The following is a 25,773-nucleotide window of genomic DNA, read 5'->3' as shown; positions in this document are numbered from 1 at the left end:
TTAACAGCATGGGCTAATGATCATAAACTTTTATTGGATATTCAATATGGGTTTAGCCTAGGGCAGGGAACTACAGTGTAGAATTTAAACCTATATTTGCTCATTAGTAAATATACCAGAGTAAAGAAGGGAGCTGCTCACTCGGTTTTAATGGATCTCAGCATGGCTTTCGTTTCGGTCAACCGAGATAAGCTCTGGACTGTTCTGAAGTCCATGGAGGTTGAGATGTCACTCGTCATGTTTTTCCGCAATTTGCACAAGGGGCTTTCGACCTCTGTGAGGTACAGCCCTAACGGGGAGTGCACATCACACTTTAAGTTGAGCAGAGGAGCCTGACATGGATGCATATTATCTCCTACTCTTTGCATTCTTTAAATCAAACTGCTAGAAGTCCTTTTTAACACTGAGCAGTGCCAGGACGTTCCTATGATCAGGGGTAGACCTATGCCTTCCTGTTAAAGGCTGATGATACAATTTTGATAGCACATACAGTGAATTGCCTGTAGCCTCTGTTAGACCGATTGATTACTTGTATGGATAGTGTGGATCTCCACACTAATTTCTCTATCTTTCTTACTTAGGTGGTTTGATCTAAGGGCACCAAAACCAGAAAATTCAAGATAAAGGGTCAGTGTATCAGCAGAGTTGATAACTTTTGCTATTTGGGCATTTTAATGGACTCGCAGTTTAACTGATATCCTGTCATTGACAATATTATACTGTCCTTTAAAAGATTAGCGATTAGCGTAGGGGATTTTTCTCAGCATCTTGTACGTACTCACATCAAGTCGAGTGTTGATATTTATAAAGCTAAATGTATTCCCATAGTTAGCTTTGGGTCTGAAATATGGGGATACACTCTCTGTAACACTGTCCAGATTATAGAAAACACATGTTAAGGCACTTATTAAAGATCCCTCAATTCATCCCTTCAGAGATGGCACAAGAGGAAGTCAGCGTGAAATACATTTTAAAATGTACTCTCATCCGCCCGCTGCTTCTGTGGCTCTTGGTCTGGCTGAAAAATGAACTCAATTTTAAGAAACATATTTTAGGAGACTGTATGGGTTTTGATCGTATGTACTGTATTCCCTGCTTGCAATATATTATGCGCACATTGAGAGACCTTGGAAGATCTGAACTTTTTTTCGATCAAGATCGTATCACTAAGGGTTAAACATGCACTTCTTGTTAAGGTGAGCGTGGTGAGGGACATCATTACATTGACTAAGCACTCAATGACTCATTATCATATGGTGAAATCAATTAGTAATATGGAATTTTATTTGACCCTAGATATGTCTTGCTATCATAGAAGACTTTTAACTAATTTTAGATTGAATTTGTTTCCTCAGCCCATGCTTAGTACCGCTAGGTGGCATAAGACTTCTGAGCTCCCTGTTTGTACCTGTGATATGGTTTCTACTACTGATATTTGGCACATTGTCTTTTTATGCCCTAGATTTAACATTCTTTGAAGAAAATATATTTGCATGCTTTTTAATTCGATGAACTTCAGACAAGTGCATCCAGCTTTACTGTTCCTGCAAATGTTATCTACAACAAATGTTAGTTTTTATGTATCATGGTTGTTTATCAGAAGTTTTAAATTCAAGTCTATGAGATGTAATACACTTTTATCTGTAAACTTAACCTTGTTCTATCCTTTTTGATGTTATTAAATTATGTGTTGATTCATGTACTTTTATGATTTGCAGTGCTCAAATCGAATAAAGAAATACTTGACTTGACTTGTTTATTCCTATGCCCAGTCAAACTAAGTAGAATACCATGCATTGAATGTGTGCTGTGCACTGCAGCACACATGCAGTGTATTACGTTTTTATATGATTAAACCAATTTCCCTTGTTAATGCCCGTGCTAGGAGGGTTTTTATGCAAAAGGCCGTTTTGATATCTTAGAAGGTTGTGTTTGCATTAAAACCTTTGGGGAATTGTCCTGAGCTGCCCCACTAATGCCCCACTAATGCCACTTAACGCTAGGAAGAGCAGCGTCTTTTTTGCGCTGAGAAAAGGTCACTTTACAGTTGAAAATGCCCTTTGCACTGGATAGTAGATACAATTGCAAGACTTTAAAGACCAAAGTTTACCTGGGGCAAAGAATCTCAAAACAGGGCAAAAAGTAAAGTTATGTGAATTTGAATAATTTTTGCTGTGTTTAGATAATAAGAAATGGAGCAAATACACCAACATTCGAAAGACAAAAGTAAGTTTGAGGCAAAATCAGTTCCCTCCTTTTCTTTTTATGACAACAGTATTATTAGAGCACAATTGCTTTTCCCAGAAGAATTAATTATGAATCATCTGTAATCTTTAGCAAAAAATCCATTAAAAAACAGAAAATTATTTATAAAGAAAATATATGTTAAGTAAAAAAATGTATGTGCTCCTCCCATTAGGGTAGCTGAAAAAACTGGGCAACAAAATATCTTTTTTGCTCCAGTACAAACGCACAATGTTCCCCCATGATTGCAGTTTAACAAAGCAAAAAATGTACAAACCAGTTTGCATGAGTCTTTGGTAGAAATTACACGATTGAATTCAAATATAAAACCTCATGATTCATTACATTGCTTCAAAAACATATAGGCACCTCACAATTATCCTACTTTTAAATTCAGTGGAAAGTAGCAAAGCGAGATTTTACCTGTAAAACTAAAGTAAATTTGTTTTCTAAAGCACAAGATAAGTTTGTTGGCTTTTTTTGGCGGGCACGCTAATGCGTGTAATGATGCTTCTGTGACACTCAATCGAACAGTAATATGTTCCCTACTGTGGCACACAAAAATCCTCATTCTTGTCTCCTCTGGGCCCCCTTAGCAATCGAAATTTAAACTCGCAGAAGGGGGAAGGACTGTTGAATATAGTCTGCAAAAAGCCACCTGGTCACTTCTTCCCCATTCATGAGATTATTTTTATCTCCACTCTTCCTAAACACAGCTTGACATCAAGTATATATCGCAAGCCCTTTTATTGATTTCTTGCCGTTTAAGTGCTCATGTCCTCGCTTATAATGTGCTTAAAATACATCTGCAAGAGTCTGGAGAGACTATTTCCTGTCAACAACTGGCTATCAGGTTAGCTCTGAGTAGGTGGTACGGAACGCTCATTGTCCTCTGTGTTTATATCAACTTCTATCATTTTTAAACGAGTAGTCCTGGTTTTTTTTTTTCAATTTCCACTTTAAGTAGTCGAGCGTAAATATCCACCTCAAATGGAGATTCAATCGAGCAGAATAAACACGTTAGACATTTGGAAAAATAATACATTTCCTTGCACAATTTTCACACCAATTACCTAAAAACAAAGGTTCTGAAGCAACACTAAAGAACTATGGGCATATTATCAAGAAACGGCGTTAAAATGATCGCAATAATGGGCTTTATAATGTGTCCTTGATAATTCCAATAGAAGCCCATGTTCTAGTGTGAACCTGGGTTTCTATTGGAATTCTCCAGGGCATATTATCAAGCCCATTATCGCCGCTTTAGCGGCAGTTTTCTGCCGCTAAAGCGGTGATAATTTTAATGCTGTGCTTGATAATATACCCCTATTTAAGTACTTTTATGGTGTGCCAAGCGAGCCTGACACTCCCTAGGGGTGTTAGAGAATCAACCTCTTCAAGTCAGTTTTGAAAAAGTGGTAGCAAAATCGTGCATTTTGCAGCACATGCACAAAAAACGGGCTTCAAGACTAAGGGCCTTATTATTAGTTCAGCGGTCCGTCGACCACCGTGCCGGCGGTGGCAGTCCGACAGTGGTGAGCCGTCTGCCATATTACGAGTTCAGCGAATTGGCTTTGCGAAGACCGCTGCCGAACTGCAGGTACCGCCTGCACATCGCTGACAGCTATGTTCATGGTCAGGAGAAGGCAGCCTCCATTGGGTGGTACAAAGGCGCACCACCACCTTCCGTGTTATGAGTTGGTTTTCCCACAAGGCAACCAAGGCAGTCGAACCACCGCCTAAAGGTTGAATGAGACCCCATCTTTGATGATATACAGGTAAGTGCTTTGGCACCATATGCCCAATACCGGGACTCGTCACATATGGGTCGGGCTCCGGCAATGGGTAGGTGGTATTTTTCCACATATATCATGCAGGTGTGTGCATTCAGCACATATGCAGTCATAATGTACTCACAGACATTAATATATATATAGAAATACATTGACGCCGGCCGACCACCACAGCCACACTGCCGGACCCTGGTGAAACTCGTATTACGGCGGCTAGTAGCCAAAAGGTGCACGGACATAGTCCTTCGACGGTTGAACCACCAAACTCATAATAAGGCATTAAAAGTATTACAGGTAGAACACAATAGAAGCCACATTTTTCAGTTTTAAAAACGCATACATAATTTTTTCTCATTTTGGGGCACATGCTTGAAGCCCATTTCCCGTTCGCAAACGGGCCGATTCTCAGAATCGGCTCGTTTGCGAACTGGAAAAAGCCTTCTGGGATGTATCATCCCAAAAGGCCCTTGCAAAATAGGGAATCGCAAAATATGCGATTCCTTATTTTGCAAAAGCATTAAAGGAATCGCAAATTGCGATTCCTTAAATCCAATGTAAAAAGCACCCAAGTTGTGCGATTTCTCCATAAAAAATTGCAAATTACCACCAACTTGAAGTTGGTGGTAATTTGCGATTTCTTTGAAAGATGCACTTTTATGCATTTTTTAAAGTGCCATGTGGCGCAGGGCATGTATATGTGCCACATGTGCACACATGCACATTTCAGGGGTGCAACAGGGTGTCCTTTTGACACCCTGGCACCCTTGAAATTGCATTCTCAATTCGCGATTCTCTAATTGAGAATCGTAAATTGAGAATGTCTTCCCATTCAGTCCTATGGGCCAATAGGCCCATAGGAATGAATGGTGAGGTATTCCTTTATTGCGAATCACAATTTGCGATTCGCAATTAAGGAATATGTAGGATTCGCAAAATTATTTGCAAATGCTACACACATAGCGATTTGCAATTCTCAAATAGCGATTCTCTAAAAATCACTATTTGAGAATCGCAAATGTATCCTTTAATACTTATGCCCCTTTGATTCTATTTACATTCAAGATTCCATATTGCCCATTCCAACTTGATTCCCAGTTACTTATTATGACCAGGCAATTTTATAGAAGCTATAGAATTAGTTACACAAACATTAGGCACACTAGAAATGTAAAGTACTCCATGTAAATTGCATAATTTTGGGAAATTCGCATTATGAGTATTATGCAAAAATTCCCAAATCATGCCATTACACCATGTCATGTAATTACTCAGCCTTTTGTGTCAACAAAATAGTGCAGGAGAATGCAGCCTAACTTAAAAAATGGACATGGGGACACATTTCACGCTAAAATATCATGCTGGATGCTGAATTGGCATTTCACACACACCTAAGAAATATCAGTTTGTCAATTTCTGAAAATACATACATATTTTTGTATCAGACAGTTCTTTTTGCATAAATACCTTCTTTTCCACACCAAAAGCTTGTAATTTTGCTCTATTTAATGAAAAAACAAGTACTATGTCCTGAAACACCAGAATGTTATTTTTAGCAAATACATGTTTGCACATAAATACATGTTTGCACATAGTCAATATGTAAACTTCCATATTTGGAAAGTTTTAGCATTTAATGAACTTGTATAATCCTCATTTGAATCCATTTGTGTCTATAAGCTGCAAGGAGAGGTTCCACCTCTATTATGCTTGGATGCTTGGGAATGTGGATGTTCTGTCAAGAGTGCCCACAATAAGTTAACATTGGGCCCATTACACTGTGTTTGATTATTATCAGGCCACAGGTGTCCACTATGCCAAGAGATATACCAATATACCCACTTTATGGCAATAGGGGGTGTCATCATGTCTGAGATGCCCACAATATACCATAAATGGCTACCATAATGCCAGGCATACAGTTGGCATGTATGTGTATTATTAATTAGTCCATGAGCTTCAAATTCATATGAGTTTATGATAACTTCCAATTTGCCTATTGTTGGACCTAGCCCTTTCTGCAGGGTTACTTCCAAACTTTCGGATTTCCCCTCTCCTGCTTTGCTAAATTTCTTTTTTGTTTTTCCTTGGGCTCTGTGCACTTTACCACTGCTAACTACTGCTAAAGTGCTTGTGCTTTGTCCTTCACTCATGGTAAAATTGGCATATATCTGATTGCCACATTTAATTTACTTGCCAGTCCTTAGTGCATTGTGTCATTGTGAGAAGTTGCCCTGATATAGGCTGCCGACTAGTTATAGTGGGCACCTTGTACCAGTCCAAACAACCCCTTATTGGTTATAGGTTAAAGACAACCTTTATTGAAAGCTATCCTAGTGGTAGCTATGGAGAGCAGCCTTCAGGCTAAGTCTTGAAGGAATGTAAAGCAGCTTTTTTTACCAGTCTTGAGGTTCCGTGTGGGACGGAACGACACCTTTTTGGGTGGTGACGAATATGGGTGAGTTGGGTATCTATGAACCGCAAATGACGAGTATAGTGGGTGTACGCAGTTTCGCTACGCAACCACGTATGGTTCGTCTGATTTTTGGGTTTGTTCATCTGACCCCTCAGGTTCCATTTTAGATACGGCATCCATTTTGTTTCTTGCCCTCAAGTAGCCAGCGAACGGACTTTGTCCGCTTCGTGACCCTGGGACTCCCAAGCTTATACGAGGGACACGTGTTCTTTGGAGTATGACTTTTATGACGAGGGGAACGACACGACGAAGGCAGATGGCCCCTCTCAAGGCTCATCTTGCCGTGCCGGTCTATTGTTTCAGCCATGCATACATTAGACACGGTGTCTCTGATCCCGTTATCAAGTTCCCTTTATTACTCCTAACACTCTTCTCTAATCTGTTGTGCATCCTTGTCCTTTCTTTGCATCTGTTCTTGTCCTTTCTCCTAATGTGTTTACGATCAGGATGGAATGTGTTTTATTGCAGAGAAGATATGTTTTTACAGTTGGGAACTGGCAATACTGTTGTGATTATGTTCCGGCCTCCTGAAACATGAACGCGACCCTTTTGAAGTTTATTATGGGAACCGGGTTGTAATCTTTGTTCACTATACTGTTCTATGGGAAAAACGTGTATAAAAGGAGCGATCCACTTTTGCAAATTGAAGCAGTCTCCGAGAACCTACACGCTGTGTACTTCTTGTGACCTCTGTATCCCTGCAGTAAATAAACGCTGATCTCTGACGTCGCTGGAAGTGTCCCGTGTCTCTGTGTTTGGTACGCCAGAACAGGTAACCCGCGAAGGTTTCAGGTGTTGTTCCCTGGCACCGCTGGGTCTTAGAAAAACCCAGTCCTTCAGTTGGCGCCCAATGTGGGGCGACATCAGCGGTACCGGTCCAAAGCCCGACGATCGTGAGGAACTTCATGTGAAATCTCCGAGGGAAGGTGCACCCCGCTTCATCGATCCAGTTGTCGAAATAAGTGGCCCGACGTCTTTTCCCGCGAAGATCCCCGCCTCCTGACGGCTGCGACGGACTGATGCCCTGACTGTCGACCTGTTTTGGCGCCTGGCGTAGTCCTTTGTACGGCGAGACGATAGACGGGCCTTCCTGGTGACGCCATTGTTCTTTCAGTTAAGTATTTGTGGGTCACTCCCAGTGTCCCTTTGTTGTTTGCATGGTACCATAGCATTAGTGGTTCTTAGTTGTTGGGTTCTATTTGACGATTGCAATTGCCAAAAACCGAGGGTCTCGCGAATTTTTGCGAGGATATCATAAATTCGATAGCCCTTGAAGTTTGTAAACTCGGTTAGTGTGCGCGATGCCTAGCCGTAGTACTTTGTTCGGGTTTCTCAAATGTTGCAGAACGGATTCCCGGCTGGAGGATTCATGTCCGATACCTCCGGTTGGAACTCCAATTTACGAGCTCTATAGTCGCCATGGCGTGGGTCCTATCGTGTATAATGAATATTGGGTCCGCTACACTAAAAATGATGGGGTTCTTAGTTGGCCATCTCATGGTAGTTTCGAAACTGCCGTTTTAGATAATTTGGAATCTAAACTGTTTAAAAAGAAGGCTAGGCCGGCCATGTTTGATTCCTTCCGGTTGTGGCGGAAAGAGGCCAAGCAGAAAGAAATCAAACAGACTAAGAAAAATAAAAGAGACGGTGTTATTGCGGTGATGCAAGATGCTGAACAGAATCAGCGAGACAAAAATGAGAAAGAGCAGGAAGTTAGTGCTCGACTTCATCATATGGCGGTGGATAAATGTTATCCGGTGCTACCGTCTAATGACGATAAGTCAGGTGAAGAAGCGGTAGAGGATTCACTACTGTCTTATCTGTTGAAATCACCACCTCCCTATGCTCCCGATACTCTGGGTCCTGTGATTCTACCTCTTCCTCCACCTGCTGTCTTGGCGGCCGCTGGTCAGCCCGCTGTTCCTCCCGCTCTCCCGCAACCCCTTGTGCCACAAATCGTCCCTCCTCTTTTACCGGATTCTCTTCCTACTGCACCTTTTCAAGTCCCTCCTCAGTCTGTCGTTCCTACTACTCCTGGTGCCGCGTCAACTTCTATTGCCTCTACCCCTACTGTTGCTGCGCCTGCATCTTCTTCCTCTTCTCCTTCTGTTCGTAGTCGTCTCCTGACTGCTGTTGCTACTCTTTATTCTCCGCTTTTTGGGCCAATACTCGGCTCAACTCTTTCTGATGCCGCTCAGCGGCGTAGTCAGCTTCCTGATGATAGGGAACGTGAATCGCTGGTAAAAATGGCACGTAAATGGATACGTAATCCCGTTAAATACTCTTCGTGTGTAGTGTTTGAAACATTTTCTCAGTTTAATGCGCCCACTCAACGATTTGTGTTCGAGGAATTGTGTAAATCGTTGAAGGAGGAGTGGGATTACGATGTGGTAGATAATGTACCGTCAGAGGTTTCTGATCTCCAGCATCGGTTCACAACTGGTGTGATCGTGGGTGACAAGGTTCGAGAAGCTCTAGAACGTCTGTTATCATTTCGATGTACAGTGCAACCTCGAGCATTGTTTAAGGAAGAGACTGCAGCGTGGATGGCACAACCTGGTCAATATCCGATGCGGGAAGTTCCCCCAGTATGGATGCCAGGTGATCCTAATGCTAACCCTGCTGTCCCAGGCCGTTTTCAGAGAGTGTGGATACACCTCCCTTGGAAACGATCGGAAGTCTTACAGGTGAAGCAAACTTTGCCTGATCCCCGTAAAAATCCAGCAGGTTATTATAAGGAGTTGTCCCAATTGGTGGATGCTACTGTTATGAACCTTGCTGATATTGATATGTTGTTTGGCAATGTAGTGCCTCAGCCGATTTGGGCGAAAATTCGTCACGAGAATCACGCGGCCGAGTTGGGCGGTGATTGGGCTGCCCTTACAGCGGCAGACGCTCAGCAAGTTGGTGGGGCTAAGCCTGAGCAGCTTATTGTGGCATTGCCCCAGAGGATAATTACCCTCATGAAAACGCTTATGCCGGCGATGCGCGTCAATTGGGACAAGTTGTCCGCGTGCAAGCAAAAGAGGGATGAAAGCGTATCCGACTTCTTTACGAGATTTGAGGAAGCATTTGTCGATCATAGTGGCCAGGACATGGGTTCAGAAGGTGGTCAGCGGTTGTTTGTTGATAAGTTTGTATCGAACTTGCTGCCCGAACTTAGCAATAAGTTGAAAAATTCTGAGAGTTCATGGGCTGTTTCTACCACTGCTCAAATATTGGCTACGGCCCAATATTACGAAAATAGGGAAAAGGAGGAAAGTGAACGTGCAGACAAGAAAACAAAGGATCTTAAAACTAAGGTCTTATTGCAGCAAGCGTATCCTCCGCGCTCAAATTTCAATGATTCGCAACAGCCAAATAGATCGCAATCACAGTTCTCTAGATCGCAGACACGAAATGACTCTCCCGCACCTCGTTTTGTGTTGGGATATAATCAATGTGCGTACTGTCGAGGGGAGGGCCATTTGAAGTTTAATTGTCCGGTTCTCCGTGATAGGAATAATGGTGTGTCAGCTCGAGGAGGTCGTGGTGGTCCTCAACAAGCTTCACGTGGTAGAGGTCGTGGAGTTACTCAGAATCAGGCCGAGCGTTTTGCCACTTCCTCAGACTCGCAGAATTGTTTCGATCGGCGTGAACAATTGTCTGGTAGATCTGCACAGTATCATGTGGATGACCATTACGTTGAGCATGATGTTGATACGGATGGTATCTACTAGGACAGCCATAGACAAAGGAAGGGAGAAGTATCAGTTCCGGTGGATCAGAGAGGGCCTTATGTTGCAGTAGCCACATTGGGCGTCGTTGAGCCTTTTCTGTTGGACACTGGTGCAGCAAAAAGTTCCATTATGCATTCGAAACTCCCTGGCGCGCCTTTGTCTGGCTTAACGAATGTTTCCGTTGGATTCTCTGGCGCCCCCGTTAGCAATCCAGTCTCTAGCCCCTTGCCCCTTACGATTGGGTCTCATGAGTTAGAAGCTCCTTTGATTTTGACTACTGGTTGTGGTGAGAATCTTTTGGGCTTGGATTTGTTGAAGAGGTTACATGCGACTTTGTACTGCTCTCCTACGGGTGTGGAGCTTACATTGGGTGAGAATGTGATCTCCCCTATGTACCTGTCAATCGATAAGCTCCCGCCGGAATTGAGTTCTCTTCCGGTTTCTTTGTGGGCAACAGGTCCCAACGATGTGGGCCTACTGAGCATCCCACCTTATGTTGTTCAATTGAAAGCTGATGCGCGCTTACCACGCATACCACAGTATCGTATTTCCCTTGATGGTGAACGGGCACTATTAGCGATCATCTATGATCTGATCGGTAAAGATGTCATCGAGGAGACACGAGGTAACGTGTGTAATAGTCCCGTGTTGCCTATTTTGAAACGAACTGATCCGTCCAAGCCTCCCGTGTACCGTCTAGTTATTGACTTACGGGAAGTAAATAAAATTGTTGTCCCGCAGTTTCCTGTGGTTCCAGACATTACAGCTTTACTGACTCTGATTCCAGCCTCTGCATCGTGGTTCTCGGTAATCGATCTGAAGAATGCGTTCTTTAGCATTCCGATTGCTGAGGAAAGTCGTGATTTGTTCGGATTTTCGTTAGGAGGTCGCAGTTTCCGGTTCAAACGCGCACCTCAAGGCTACTGTGAGAGCCCATCGATCTACAGCCAAGCTCTTAAAAGTCAACTAGATGCATTTGTGCTGCCAACTGGTGCGGCTTTGATTCAGTATGTTGACGATCTGTTGGTAGCTGCAGATACTGAACAAGTTTGTCGGACTGCTACTGTGTCACTATTGCAGCATCTCTGTGACTTACACCATAAAGTGTCACCCTCTAAGTTACAATATTGTTGTCAAGAAGTTACCTACTTAGGTCACTTATTGTCAAAGGCGGGAAGAAGGTTGACCCCTGAAAGAATTGCAGCAATTGCTCGAATGACTGTGCCGACGACCCAGAGAGATGTGCGTGCCTTTTTAGGTATCACGTCATACTGCAGACAGTGGATTCCGAATTTTTCACTGTTAGCGAAGCCATTGATAGCTCTCACGTGCAAGGACGTTTCGACTCCTTTGCCATGGACGGAGGAATGTCAGAAAAGTTTTTCTGAACTACGTGACGCACTGTGTTCGGCTCCTGTGTTAGGTACTCCTGATTACAGCAAGCCATTCACATTATACGTTCACGAGAGGGAAGGTTGTGCGTTGAGTGTTTTAACGCAACAATTTGGTGACAAGCAGCGCCCGTGTGCATATTTTTCCTCGACCTTAGACCCGGTAGCGAGAGCGTTGCCAAGTTGCTTAAGGGCGACAGCGGCAGCGGCGGCGTCTATTCGGCAGTCCGCAGGTCTTGTTATGGATAATATGCTCATGGTGATGGTTCCGCATGCAGTTGATACTCTTTTGAATCGGACAAAGACTCAACATCTGACGAGTGCAAGGTTGTCTGGGTACGAGCTGACCCTTTTGGCAAGTCATATACAGATCAAACGTTGTAATGTACTAAATCCGGCGACATTGTTGCCGATTAGTATGGAATCAGATGATGTGCCACCACATGATTGTTATTTACGAACTGAGGAAGAAATAAAAGGTCGTGTGGACCTAAAAAACACTCCCTTGACAGATCCCGATGGTACCTTGTATGTGGATGGGTCGTGCTTTAAATTGCCGAATGGTGATGTGACGACTGCGTATGCTGTAGTGACGTTGAGCACGGTTGTGGAAACTGCGAGATTGAATCAGAATTCAGCGCAAGCTGCAGAGTTGATTGCATTGACAAGAGCTTGTGTCTTGTCTAAAGGAAAGCGAGTGAATGTGTTTACCGACAGTCAGTATGCATTCGGTGTTGCGCATAACTTTGGAAGATTGTGGAGAGAAAGAGGATTTATGACATCACATGGTACGAAGATTCAGCATGGGCAGCTTGTGAATGACCTTTTGGATGCACTTACACTGCCTAAACAAGTGGCGATTGTTAAATGTAGTGCACATCGGAAAGTGACGGATGATGTTGGTCGTGGTAATGCGTTTGCGGATGAGATTGCTAAGGAAACGGCTAAGGATCTTGCGACCCGGATGTATGTCACGAGTTCAGTGAGGTGGCCGATGGAGACTGGCATGTGCGAAAATACTATTGAGAGTGTGAAAGCAATTCAGAACGAAGCTACTAAAGCCGAAAAGACTAAGTGGAAAGAAAGTACGGGAAAGTTGGACATGCATGGATGTTGGGTTGACCTGACGGAATGTCAGAGGTGGATGTTACCAGATGCGTACGTATTAGCTGTTGTGACGATGGCTCATGGGTTGGCACATATTAGTGCGAAAGGAATATGTACGTTTTTGTCACCTGTATGGAGAAATGAGGGTATTGCTAAGTGTGCCGCGAGAGTGGTTAAGAACTGTATGGTGTGTTTGATGCACAATCCCGGCAAGGGCACTCCCACTCCACCTGGTCATTTTGCTCCTCCTGTTTGTCCCTTTGAGGTTATCCAGCTGGACTTTATCCATATGGAGAGATGCAATAATCTAAAGTATGTTTTGGTTGTGGTTTGTGCGTTCTCCAGATGGATTGAGGCCTATCCTCTTAAGGATAACACTGCCCTGTCCACAGCAAAAATCCTGCTGAAGGAATACTTTCCTCGGTACGGAATGCCACGGATCGTATGGTCGGATAATGGAAGTGAGTTTGTGGGAAGTATAATGCAGAGTGTGTGTAAGGGTCTTGGAATTCGCCAAAAATTCCATAGCGCTAATCATCCACAGGCAGCGGGTTTGGTTGAGGGGTACAATGGTACCCTAAAACTAAAACTCGCCAAGATCCAGGCTACGACTGGTCTATCATGGCCTGATGCCTTGCCTCTGGCTCTCTTATCGACCAGAGCGACCGTACACTCTCGAGTAGGGCTTAGCCCATATGAGATTGTGTTCGGCCGCCCTGCGAATATTTGGGGGGTCCCGAGACCAAGGGCTTTTAATAGTCTTGAGTACCCAATGTTAATTGATTACCTACATGATTTGACAACTAAACTACGGTTAATCCATCAACAGGTCTTTGAAGCTCTACCGGCGCAGACAGAGGGCCCTGGACACCAGCTCCGGCCAGGAGACTGGATTGTTACCCGAAATTTTGGTCGGAAGCGTAACTTGGAGCCAAGATTTGTAGGACCCTTTCAAGTCTTATTGACGACGAGGACTGCGGTTCGACTGGAGGGCCGGAAGAATTGGGTGCACGCCAGCCATACGAAAGGGGTACCGATTCCCTTACCAACGGATGGTTGGGTGAGGACTGGGATTTCGGCAACAGAAACTGAGACTCCTTTGCACTTTGTGCCATTTAGCGACGCTCAACCTGTGGGGAATGATTTGTCACTGCCAAACCCACATGTGGAGTTATCGGTAGCAGAAAGCCCAAGGTCTGACTCGTTGTCCACTTCATCGAATACTGTTGCGCCAGCCGAACAATTGTTTGTAGAGCAAACTCGACCTGGAAGAAGTCGATACTTTCTTCGTTCAAGGACTAATAAAAATTAATTGTATATTTGCTTTTGATGTTATGAACATTATGGACAATTATATCCTTTCTTTTTGAGTTTTTATGTGCTTTCCCGCGGCTTAGAGATTTGTAATCTGAACTTTTCGAGGGAACCTCTCCATCCGGGTCACCGTAGGGCCGTGCGGGTACTCCTTTCTGTTTAGCAGGTTGCTGACGCTAGGTCGGTTACTTTTGTCGATTCCTGGGAACTCCTGGGGATTGATAATCGCTACTCAGAACGAAGTGCGTCAAGTACGTCACGGACGGTTTGTAGAGGATGGCATTCTCTAAGTTGTTGGAAGTAGAAAGGATGTCGGCGCAGAGATCAGAATTAAGAAGAGTTGTATGTACAAAATGCTTTTTGTTTCAGGTGTTCCTATTGTTCCTGATCGTATCTATGTTATTGGTGGGTGGAGTGTATTTTGGAGTACAGTTGTTATTACCTTCTGTTTCACCTACCTCTTCTCCTAAACTGAGCTCCCTCACCACTGTTTCCCCACATTCTTTTCATCCCCTGCCTCAACATGAACAGGTTAGGCGTGCGGAATTTATGAATAACTCCTTCGTTCAACTTCTACATCAGCATCAGTTGGTGATGAATACTACCAATTGTTGGGTGTGTGGGTTAATGCCACATACCATGGATAGGGGTATTCCATATTTGGTCCTTCCTTACAGTTCCCAGGGTTCGGCTCGAGCATTCCAAACTATGTTCCGTAGTGCACTAGATTCCTACCCCAGTCGAGAGCCACGTTCTGCCAATTTTGGTCCTGGGCCGTATCACAAACCTTTGGCGATAGCGATAGCGGATTTAGATAGAGATGTTTTTGATGCATCGCTTATCCCAAATGAAGAGGTACAGGCTTATAAGGATCTGAGTGAGGCTGAGTATAGTACGTCAGTGGGTGATAGACAGCTTAAGAGCTCGTCCCCAATATGGATTGTACCACACCTCGGTAATTTCTGCTTAAAAGGTCTGGGTCGAAATCCGAGAGCACAACTTGGCAACAGTGCTTGCACTGATACGTATGTTCTGCCGATGCTCTCCTCCCCTGTTTTTCTGACCGCTAAGGGCACTTATTTCGTATGTTATGAATGCGCATATACATGGTTACCCCGTGATTTTTCGGGTACCTGTTATATTGCGAATCTTTTACCACCGACTTTCACAGTTGCCTCAGATTATCACAAGACTAGAGTTGTGAGAGGTGTTATTAGCAAAGAGGACACTGCCGGTCAAGAAGCAGGAGACTTCTTTAAGGGTTTTTTGCCGTTTTGGGGACCTATGGTTAATAGTAGGAACCTAAGACAGCTGACACGTGTAGTAGAGTCGACTGCTAATATTACTGCAAGTGCCCTTGGTAATCTCACAGCTGAACTTCAGGCGGATAGACTCATGACGTTGCAGAACCGTATGGTTCTGGATGTTGTTCTCGCAGATAGAGGTGGTGTGTGTAAAGTTATCCATTCGAGTTGTTGCATTTTTATTCCTGACAATGCTCCAACTGTCTACCAAGCCATCTCGAAGTTGCACAAGATCTCCGAGTCCATACACGTGGACGAAGGTAATTGGACGCTACTAGGATGGTTTTGGGGCCTGATGTCAACTTGGGGTTGGAAGATTCTGATGATCGTAGGAGTTGTTGTAACGTTTCTGTTCACGTGTTGTCTTTGTGTACAGTGTGGTCCTGCCTTATGTGGCCTATGTGCTACAACGTGTATGAGACGACCATCTGTTACCAAGGAGACGTTGATGAATAGAATGATGTTCCAGCAGCAACTGAATGATCTGATGAATATTGAAATAGATTCCGATCTTGACTAGTGCTTGCCTACATGAGGGCAAAAGGAGCGTCTGAGGTTCCGTGTGGGACGGAACGACACCTTTTTGGGTGGTGACGAATATGGGTGAGTTGGGTATCTATGAACCGCAAATGACGAGTATAGTGGGTGTACGCAGTTTCGCTACGCAACCACGTATGGTTCGTCTGATTTTTGGGTTTGTTCATCTGACCCCTCGGGTTCCATTTTAGATACGGCATCCATTTTGTTTCTTGCCCTCAAGTAGCCAGCGAACGGACTTTGTCCGCTTCGTGACCCTGGGACTCCCAAGCTTATACGAGGGACACGTGTTCTTTGGAGTATGACTTTTATGACGAGGGGAACGACACGACGAAGGCAGATGGCCCCTCTCAAGGCTCATCTTGCCGTGCCGGTCTATTGTTTCAGCCATGCATACATTAGACACGGTGTCTCTGATCCCGTTATCAAGTTCCCTTTATTACTCCTAACACTCTTCTCTAATCTGTTGTGCATCCTTGTCCTTTCTTTGCATCTGTTCTTGTCCCTTCTCCTAATGTGTTTACGATCAGGATGGAATGTGTTTTATTGCAGAGAAGATATGTTTTTACAGTTGGGAACTGGCAATACTGTTGTGATTATGTTCCGGCCTCCTGAAACATGAACGCGACCCTTTTGAAGTTTATTATGGGAACCGGGTTGTAATCTTTGTTCACTATACTGTTCTATGGGAAAAACGTGTATAAAAGGAGCGATCCACTTTTGCAAATTGAAGCAGTCTCCGAGAACCTACACGCTGTGTACTTCTTGTGACCTCTGTATCCCTGCAGTAAATAAACGCTGATCTCTGACGTCGCTGGAAGTGTCCCGTGTCTCTGTGTTTGGTACGCCAGAACAGGTAACCCGCGAATGTTTCAGGTGTTGTTCCCTGGCACCGCTGGGTCTTAGAAAAACCCAGTCCTTCAGTCTATAATCTCTTGAGTCACTAAATGAAAGATATCCACACCAGGAATATATATAAAATATATGTATTTATTACTAAACACACCTTTCTAGTCTCTTTATGAGACTAGAGGTCAAAACACATAAGTTACACTTCAATAATCACAGTAAAATAGCACAAATACACGTCAGGCCCTAGGGGTGAGCCAAACCATATACTAAAATAGTGGTATAAGAACCACGACTTAACTAGACACAAGGCCTAGAGCCTGTAGAATCACTGGGACCCCAAGGAACCACCCAAGGTAGTGACACAGGGGCTGTGTGCAGTGTGTGAAAAAGCTGCGAGCTCCCGTTAGCTTCTATGGGGAAAGTTGCGGTTAGATTTTTAAAGATTAGGGACACTTAGAAATGAGTCAGGTCCAAACCCTTTTTGACTTAGGAAGTTCTAGGGCTGGCACCCACAGAAGCACTGGAGTACTCGTGTTACCTCACCCAGGGAAGCCGGGTGCATAGGTGTCTTTTGGTTTCGGGTCGCGTCGTCAATTTCAATGGGAGGTGGCGAAGAAGTGCTGCTGCCGTGAAGATGCGAAGTGTTCGAAGAGATCCAAGCCTGGATCGAAGATGAGAAGAACCTGAAAGCAGAGGGGACAGAGTCTGGGTCACTAGCCAGAGACCAGGAAGGTGATGAGCAGATGCCCACCAATGTCGGGTGATTTCAGGTGAAAGAGGTGAAGCTTGACTCTTCAGCCTCGAGGACCAGCAGGTGTCGAGGACAGCCAGGAGCTGAGTTTGAGCTGTCCCACAAAGGATGTCGAGTGCTGCAGCGTCGGTGCCCGGATTGGACACAACAAGCCTTGGCAACAGCAACCCACGCAGAAACGAGAAATATGCTTCGGTGCAGACCAGCAAGGTCTGTGGGACTCACCACTTGGTAGGGAGTTGGGGCACGTCTGGAGCAACCAGAGAAGCCCAAGGAAATTCAAAGTCAACGGACCAGGGATCGCGAAGGGACCTCAAGACAAAACACAAAATGGTGGCCCACGGGTCACTCGGAATGACCAGGCCGACAATCTTCGGTGGATTCAGTGCTCGAGGTAGGGGCTATAAGTCAGCCCAAGCACAACTTCAGGAGACGTCGAGAAGTCAATGTACTTGCAAAAGTGCACGCTGACCAGGAGTTCCAGTTACGCTACTCACAAGGGCTGTGGGTCTCAGCTTTGCTGGGGACTCGGTCGGCCTCTGAGATGTCTGGAAATCCTCTTCCTGGGCTGCAAATACTTCGGAGTCCGGCGGGAGCTTCAGAAATGCAGACCATCAAATTGCGTCATTGGTGCCTGCCAAGCAGTGGAGTCACTCCTTGACCCCCATGGAGATTTCTTCAGTCCTCTGGTCTTGAGCAGAGCGTTGAAGGTCCAGGATTCATCTTTAGAGTTTCGTCCAGGGTAATCTAAAGTCCTAAGGACTGGGGTCCCATACTTATACTAAGGTAGGGGGTTGGACATACTCTGGGGACCCACCTATGGGAGGGTTTGAAAAGAGGGGTGGCTACACCCATTTCCTTTATCCAGTTCCACACCAGAGCAGGGACTGGAAGCCCCTGAACCAGTTTGAGCTGGACTATGCACAGGGACACCAAATGTGCCCCCAGTGAAGGACTTCAAAGCACTCAGAGAGTGCTCTCACCCAGCCCCAATACACATAACCCTGTCTGGGAGGTGGTTACACCTCCCTGTGACAGGAAACCTATTGACCATCCCTCACCTGCCGGAGTATTGGTCAGCAGTAGGAGGCCAGACTTGAGTCTGTGGCTGCAGCATCCATTTTGTGATAATAGGGCTCTATTAAGTTTCTACTGGGTATACCAGTGCTGTCATGTCTCTCCCTCTAGAAGGGTGGGATCATACTCCCACACCAGTTACTGGAGTGGGGTATGATTCCAAGGTGTTTGACACCAAACATGACATGTTTCCGTGCAGCCAATCCAAAGTTAGCATTTACCGTCTGGTTATAATGCACTTAAGAGTATATGGTCTGGCTGCACTACTGACATTCTGAAGGCTGCAGAGGGGCTCAGCTCATGCCTGGGCACCCCCTCACATATAACCAAGCACCCTGCCTTCAGGATTGATAAGGCCTGCCATAGGGGTGACTGATAGGTTTGTATGTGCAGTATATGGTGAGATATAGTGAACCTATGTCTCAGTAAGGGGTGCATGCAGCACCTTACCCAGGCTTAAGTAGCAGACCTGTGGTGTCATTTTGGGTGGCTTTCCAGGGTGGCATAATACATGCTTCAGCCTTTGGTAGGCCTCTGGGGTACCTATGCCCTGGGTACATAGTATACCATATACTATGTACTTATAAGGGCACCTCAGATCCAATCTGAACTGTATCTAACGTACATGGAATCATTTTAGAGAGGAAGCAGCTAGACTGGGGCTCTGAATAGCAGGGTCCCAGCCAGACTAAAGTCGAAAAACAGTGAAACACGAGCAAAAAGTGGGGGTAAACATGTGAAGCAGATCCTACTCTCCTACAGTCATATGTACCCAGGGTCTGTAAATTAAATGCTACTAGAGCGCCTACAGCACTCATTATGCCACCCACTAAAGTAGCACTTTAAAACTTGCCTCAGGTCTGTTATGGCAGCCTTTAGTGCAGTTTTAACGGCCAATTCGAAACCATGTATTTTTTTATACATAAATGTCACACCAATGGTAGACCCTAAAAGCTCATAGGGCACGGTGAATTGAATTTAAAAGTAAGACATGTGGGTTTTAGTTTTACAAGCGGTACCTCCGCAGGTCCTGGACACTTGGCAATCATCAGTTGAGCTCCTTCTGTGAAAGAAGGTAATGACTGTCATTGTGAAGCTCCGATGATCCTGACTCTTTGTGCTACAATGACCGCCAGAGACAACCGGCAATTCAAGATCTGCATTTCGTGCTACAGCAGTGATAGCCAACTATGACCACCAACAGGAGCTCCATCAACGACCACCTTTGATGCCCAACCTGCTCTTCGCATTACAGCGACGACCAGCTGCAACACTCTCCCTGATCCACAGGGCCTCCTCCACAGTGAATGGTACTCTTTAACCTGGACATTGAGAAGGTAAGATTTTTAGCTGGACTAACCTGGTCCCTATAGCCAAACCGCACTCCATCGTGGTTGCCCTGAACTTGTGACGTTCACCTGCTCTAGCATGACCAGATAACTGCGAGTGGCACTTTGTGCTTTTAGGTGCTCCACTTACCTAAAATCTTTAGAATTGCATATCTCCATTACAACTGATTTGATTTTTGTTCCCTTGGTCTCACATAATTTATTACATTTTACTCTATTTTTCTAAATTGGTGTGGGATTGATCTTGTGTTCTGTTTTCACTTTATTACTGTTTGAAGTGCTGCATAAATATTTTATACATTGCATCTAAGTTAAGCCTGACTGCTTTCGTGCCAAGCTACCAGAGGTTTGAGCATTGGATAGTTTGGAGTTTGTACGTGGCTTCACCCTGGCGTGCATTGTGCAAGCATTGTGGTTGCTGCTTGAGTAGGGTTTCACCCTCTCAACTAGTAACCCAATTTCTTACAGTTACACACGCAAGATGATATTACTACAAGTCATTCACTTAATTCAAAGTAATACAAATGTTCCTACCTGCTCACAGTACGCCCCAGGAATGTATTGAGGCATATTTGCACTTTCCCTGTGTTTTTAAAATAGTAGTGTTAAACAAATACTGGATTTTCAGGAATTCTTTTTTTCTTGGAAAAAAACCATGCAGACATCAATTGTAAATGCTGTGATTCACTGAAAAAAGGTTTGCCCATTGTTTCCGTAATTTAGAGCTAAGTATGTATTTAGAGCAAGGAATGTAATAAAATCTAAATTGCATCTTATCTTCTACTTGAAAGTCTGAATAAAAGGGTCAGTTACCTCTATCAGTAGTTGGCAGGATGAATATAATGAACATTGATCAATATTTTTTTTTCTACACCCTCATGCTATTTTAACACGTCCTTTATATGCTGATCACGTCATTTATGTGAGGATAATAGCGACTTAGAGGTGCTAGGAAAAAAAGCTGCCTGTCACGAGTAGTGTCTCATAGTGGGAGTGTTGCGGGGCGGTGTGGCAGGGCGGGGGAATGGCAGGGTGGGGGGTAGTAAACTCTGGCATACGGCCAAGGGAGGTAAGTACATAAATAAATAAAAAAACAAATGACATTGCGCGCGCTGCAAGGCATATGGCGTTGCAGCGTGCGCAATGTACTTCATTGTATTTATTTGTTTATGTACTTACCTCCGGTAGGCCGTATGCCGAAGTTTACTACCCCCCACCCTGCCCCTCCCTCGCCCCGCCCCACCGCCCGGCAGCACTCCCACTACGAGCTGCTACTGCCTGTCACTAGAAAAGGTGGTTGAGCTCTTGCTGAGTTAGAATTATCTTACTTTGCAGGCTAATCTGAGGTACTCCAATAACTTGTGATTCCGGAAATGAATGTGCAATGTAATACAATCACCTGAGCATAAAGACAGGGAAGGATGGCTAACATGGCTTACTTAGCTTGTAAACTTATCAGGCGAAAAAAAACACAAAAGTATAACATTTCAGACCCTCAAAGATTTATGTCAGATTTATGCATTGAGGAATAGACGAGTTAAGAGGATTAGTCAGGGTGAATACTTATCATTGATAGCATTCATTTGTGTTGCTCTGGTCCCAATTACTTGTGAAACCTTTCCACAGTAAAATGCAACAAGCCAAAACGGATATAAAGAGATACAAATTGCTGTTTTTTTTCATTTCGGTCTTGGCTCTCAAAGATCTTGAACACTATGGGCATATTTACAAGAAAATGTAGCAGCCCGGTGTCACAAGCAATTTTGCTGGGCTGAGCTGTGTCATTTCCTTAGTGCAGGAATGCGCCATATTTACAACAATATGGTGCATTCCTGTACTCACCTCTGCGCAGGTGCAAAAAAAGCAGCTTAGCACAGACACCCTTGCATCATGGTGCAAGGGTGCCTGCATTGCAGGGATGATTGGTGTTGTACAGGAAGGGTCACCTTCCTGCAAAAAAACAATCATCAATGGTGTTTTGCTCCATCTATGTGCAGCACACAAAGAAAGAGCAAAATATGAGGAGAAACAAAAGTATTTCTCCTTGTTGCACCACTATTACGCCTCCCCTGGGGAGGCGTACATTTTTGGCACTGCCTCAGATTTACAGATCCTTGCAAATCAGTGCCAAAAAGCAATGGGCGTTGTGTGGAAACGGCCACAGTAACACCCACTGCGGACCCCTTTGCCACAGAAAACTGCACCAAGGAGGGCCATATTTACAAGGCAGCGTCAAGCTGCACAAAGTGGCTTAGCACTGCCTTGTAAATATGGAGCAGGGCACAGCACCACCGATGGCGCAATGCCCTTGTAAATGTGGCCCAATGAGTTAATAATGTCACATTTAGTCTTATCGCAGACCAGTCGGTTGTTAGGCCTAAGAAAGTTAGTGTTTGATTATCATGTGTAACCCAGTGGAAGATAGGTAGCTTCATCTGATAATTGGTGAATTGTTATAGACCTCCCGTTAACCATCAGGCATTTGCACTTTGCCAGAAGTCATCAACGTATTCATAAGCTGCTAACGAAAAGGCAGTAAAATTATTCATTTTAAATCAGAGGCATTCCAACAAAATTGGGTTAGGTTTGTAGTGGAATAGAGTGGGAATTTTTCTCAAAAAAATGCTTTTAATAGATTATAAAATGTATTTTAATTTAATTCATTATGTAAATAATTTTTGTAGTTACTTAAAAGATAATTTTAAGATTATGCTAAAGTTATTTTTTTAGTTAATTTGTTAATTGGATAATTGATTGTATTAATTACCTAATTGCTTTATATTATATGGATATTAATACATTATAATATTTTTTTATTAATAATCATATTTAAGCCTGTTAATATCATGTATTCTTTTTTGTTGTTATTATTTTAGTTTCTTTATCTGCTTTGTAACTTTGGGGCAATGGGGCAGAAAGTGTTTAATATAATCTTATGCATAATTATATATGTTAATTTAGTTTTTTGCATTTTTTTATTATTTATATAAATTACTATTACAATATATTATTCATATGCGAAATGGCTCAAAATTAGAGAAGAGGGTTTGTGCTGGTATGATGGGATGACTAGTGGCTTGTGTGCTGTCATCCAGCACTTTCCGTGATGTCCCGTACGCTGAAGTTGGACGAAGTTGGACGAGTGAATGCAAGCCCTGCATTATCTACGGATGCTTGCCTTGAACTGAGATAAGTAAATCTGACCTTTCCAAACTCCAACACATATTCTACTGTTAGTCAGGCTGTAGTGGAAGTAGTGAATTTGAAAGTTTCAACTGTATTTTTTATATGAAAGATGGGTGAACATTAGGGAACTAGGTTTGGGTAGAAGAATCTGTTGTACAGAAATTAATATAGCGGGAAAACCTGCTATAGATTTAATTTTTTCTTCTGCACATAGGAGATTGTTTTTTTATTCTTGGCGGTCTAACCCATAATCTATTTAAGTTTCGACCACAGTACGATAACCGTTTTTTGACCCCTCGCCACCTTTGTATGTTAGTGGCTTTGTTTCAATAAGATCGGACTCATTGGATTTCCTCATATATAGTGACACTAGCATGGACAGGATATCATTTCCGACCAAGGTGGTTCATATTCAAAAAGAATTCTTCACAGGCACAAATTATATGTGACCTGTTGTATGCTGTAACCTAATAAGTGGCCTAGTACTGAAAAGATTACTGGGACTGCAATCTGCACTGCTAGAAATTCTTTCCAACATTTATTACAGTTTCAAAACATAATGATTCTAACAAATGGTATACATTCTATTCAATTTATACTTTCATCTATATACATGTTTTACATAAACAAACGTAATCAAACATATTCGCAAAAATTGCATGTATCTTAATCAAAACAATGATAATATCATAGAACACCCAATGCATTTCGGGACATTGTGTCCCTTCGTCAGGGGTATGCTGTGGAAAAAGGAGAAAATTTCAGAATCTGCACTTTATGGGATTGGTTAATCACAGTAAAACTCGTTGTGATTTATGTGTGTATTGTGCTCTCCTCACCAAAGTGGTCAATGTGTTCAGTGATTTACGATACCTTGTAAATTAGATGTCAGTGCTCTAGAGTTCTCAAAATTCAACCACTAAGGAGAATAAACACTGAGATGAGGAATGATATGTATCTCTGCCATGCTCTAGCAGATCCAAAAATCACTTAAATCCACTATTCGTACCTTGCCTGATAATGTACTGTCAGGTGTTGTCTTCCCTGTTATCTTGTTAAAACCTAAAGAAACGAACAAAATCGTAATGTACTATAATAAGGAAACAGACAGTACTGCTATTCCTTTCTTAAGGTTATAGCTCACCTTCATGTGGAATGCACAAGAAATGGCGCTTTGCCAAGTTGCATATAATTGTAGAAGCTAAGTGCGAGTAGAATCGCGAACGGTGATCGTAGGCAGTCTAAAAACGGAAAATAAAATATTTCCAGATTACCTAATGTAAATGGTAATTCCTAATCAAGATAGAAAAACTATATTTGTTTAGGAGTGTGTTGGCTTACCATGTTGGTAATCAAGTAGACGGCGTTTGTATCCGGGTTTCGCTATCAAACCACAAATGCATTTCCTGGTTATAACGTGTACGTGACGACATATTGAATCAACAGTAAAGACGGACTATAGTCTCTTGTGGTATCATCATGATAGTCGATACTGAAAGTGGACTACTAATAAGGTTCTAATAACGAGTACGTTTCCAAGTTGTTGCCATTTTAGCGTGATGTCATGGTACCACTAGATTCTCTATTACTATTAGTGAATTTGTGTTAATCAAACAAAAAGAACTGATTATTCTTTCGTTCAAAAAAGAGTCTAATATTAAAACGAACCTGTGATGGACTATTATGTTAACCATTGATGATGACCATTATATGCAGTTTATAAGTGGGTAATGTGAAGATTTTGTGTATATAATTATAAGTGCGAACATGCGTCTTGGGTCTTCTTATGCTGACTCGTAATCACACGATGCCTGGACAATCTTATGTGCTAAAGTTCATAAGTCAGCATAAGAAGATTTAAGGTGCACACTTGTACTCAATCTCAAATGAACCAAATGTCATAATTGTGAACTTTAGCACATTAGATTGACCAGGCATCGTGTGATTACGAGTCAGCATATATAATTATATATGGTCAGGGCCATGACAATTTAAAATATTTATCACACATGCGGTTTTGTTTTTTATTGCTGTTGATGTGTCTGTTACATGATATTCTTCTCTAGTTTAATGTTAGGCATTTCATTTCCAGTTCCAACATGGCAACCAAAGTGACTTTATACTTGGAGTCTGTTTTTGACTCAGTATGTGCAGCATACTTGGTTATAGGTATAAATACCAGCATCAAGATGGCAGACATGCTGCACGCCACTTTACAACTCAAAATACTCAATGAGGGGCTTGGAGTACTCTTCCCAGGTGCGGAGTCCTAATGTGTACTGTTAAGTCATCCTTGTTGGAAAATTGTATTTTATGCAGCAATTTGCTCATGCAATATTTCAGCATGTAATCGGTTAGGGCACATACTCATACTAAACGCAGAACGTTCAAATTGGTAGGACCCGTTGTATCGTAACAAATATAAACACTGACCACTGAGTTACGCAGCCTCTTGTAATCACTATACTTAACACATTTTCTATTTTCACCTTAAGCGGTGGGACGATATTAAGCGCCCAGGTTGGGCACTCATTCGCATTATATGTGACAGACCACATTTCACTCATTTTAACTACTGCTGACATGCTTTACTTCGTGCCACAATGCACTCTTTTGTACTAAGATTGGGGACTTCCAAATGGGACGTATGATAAGCTGATATCGATAGCACAAGTA

At 43.2% G+C, this 25,773-nt stretch overlaps 1 long non-coding RNA gene across 4 annotated transcripts in view; it reads right to left on the bottom strand.

Moving 5' to 3' along the window:
• LOC146861981 (uncharacterized) overlaps positions 1 to 24,547 on the bottom strand; it is an 84,059-nt gene extending 59,512 nt beyond the window's left edge. For 2 of the 4 annotated variants that reach the window (XR_014978358.1, XR_014978356.1), the window contains exons 1-3: positions 24,439 to 24,547; positions 24,242 to 24,338; positions 24,107 to 24,159 (exon numbers count right to left, since the gene is read on the bottom strand). This is a non-coding gene — a long non-coding RNA (uncharacterized LOC146861981). Of the gene's footprint in view, positions 1 to 23,630; positions 23,838 to 23,987; positions 24,017 to 24,106; positions 24,160 to 24,241; positions 24,339 to 24,438 lie in introns of those variants that run through there. The other 2 variants (XR_014978357.1, XR_014978359.1) reach the window with 2 other exon arrangements.
• Between the last annotated feature and the right edge of the window lie 1,226 nt (positions 24,548 to 25,773).

The sequence above is a fragment of the Triturus cristatus genome, chromosome 2_2 (assembly GCF_964204655.1).
Source record: "Triturus cristatus chromosome 2_2, aTriCri1.1, whole genome shotgun sequence".
NCBI classification, from domain to species: domain Eukaryota; kingdom Metazoa; phylum Chordata; class Amphibia; order Caudata; family Salamandridae; genus Triturus; species Triturus cristatus.
The sequence above is the reverse complement of the archived record's forward strand: the minus strand, read 5'-3'. Positions and strand labels throughout refer to the sequence as shown.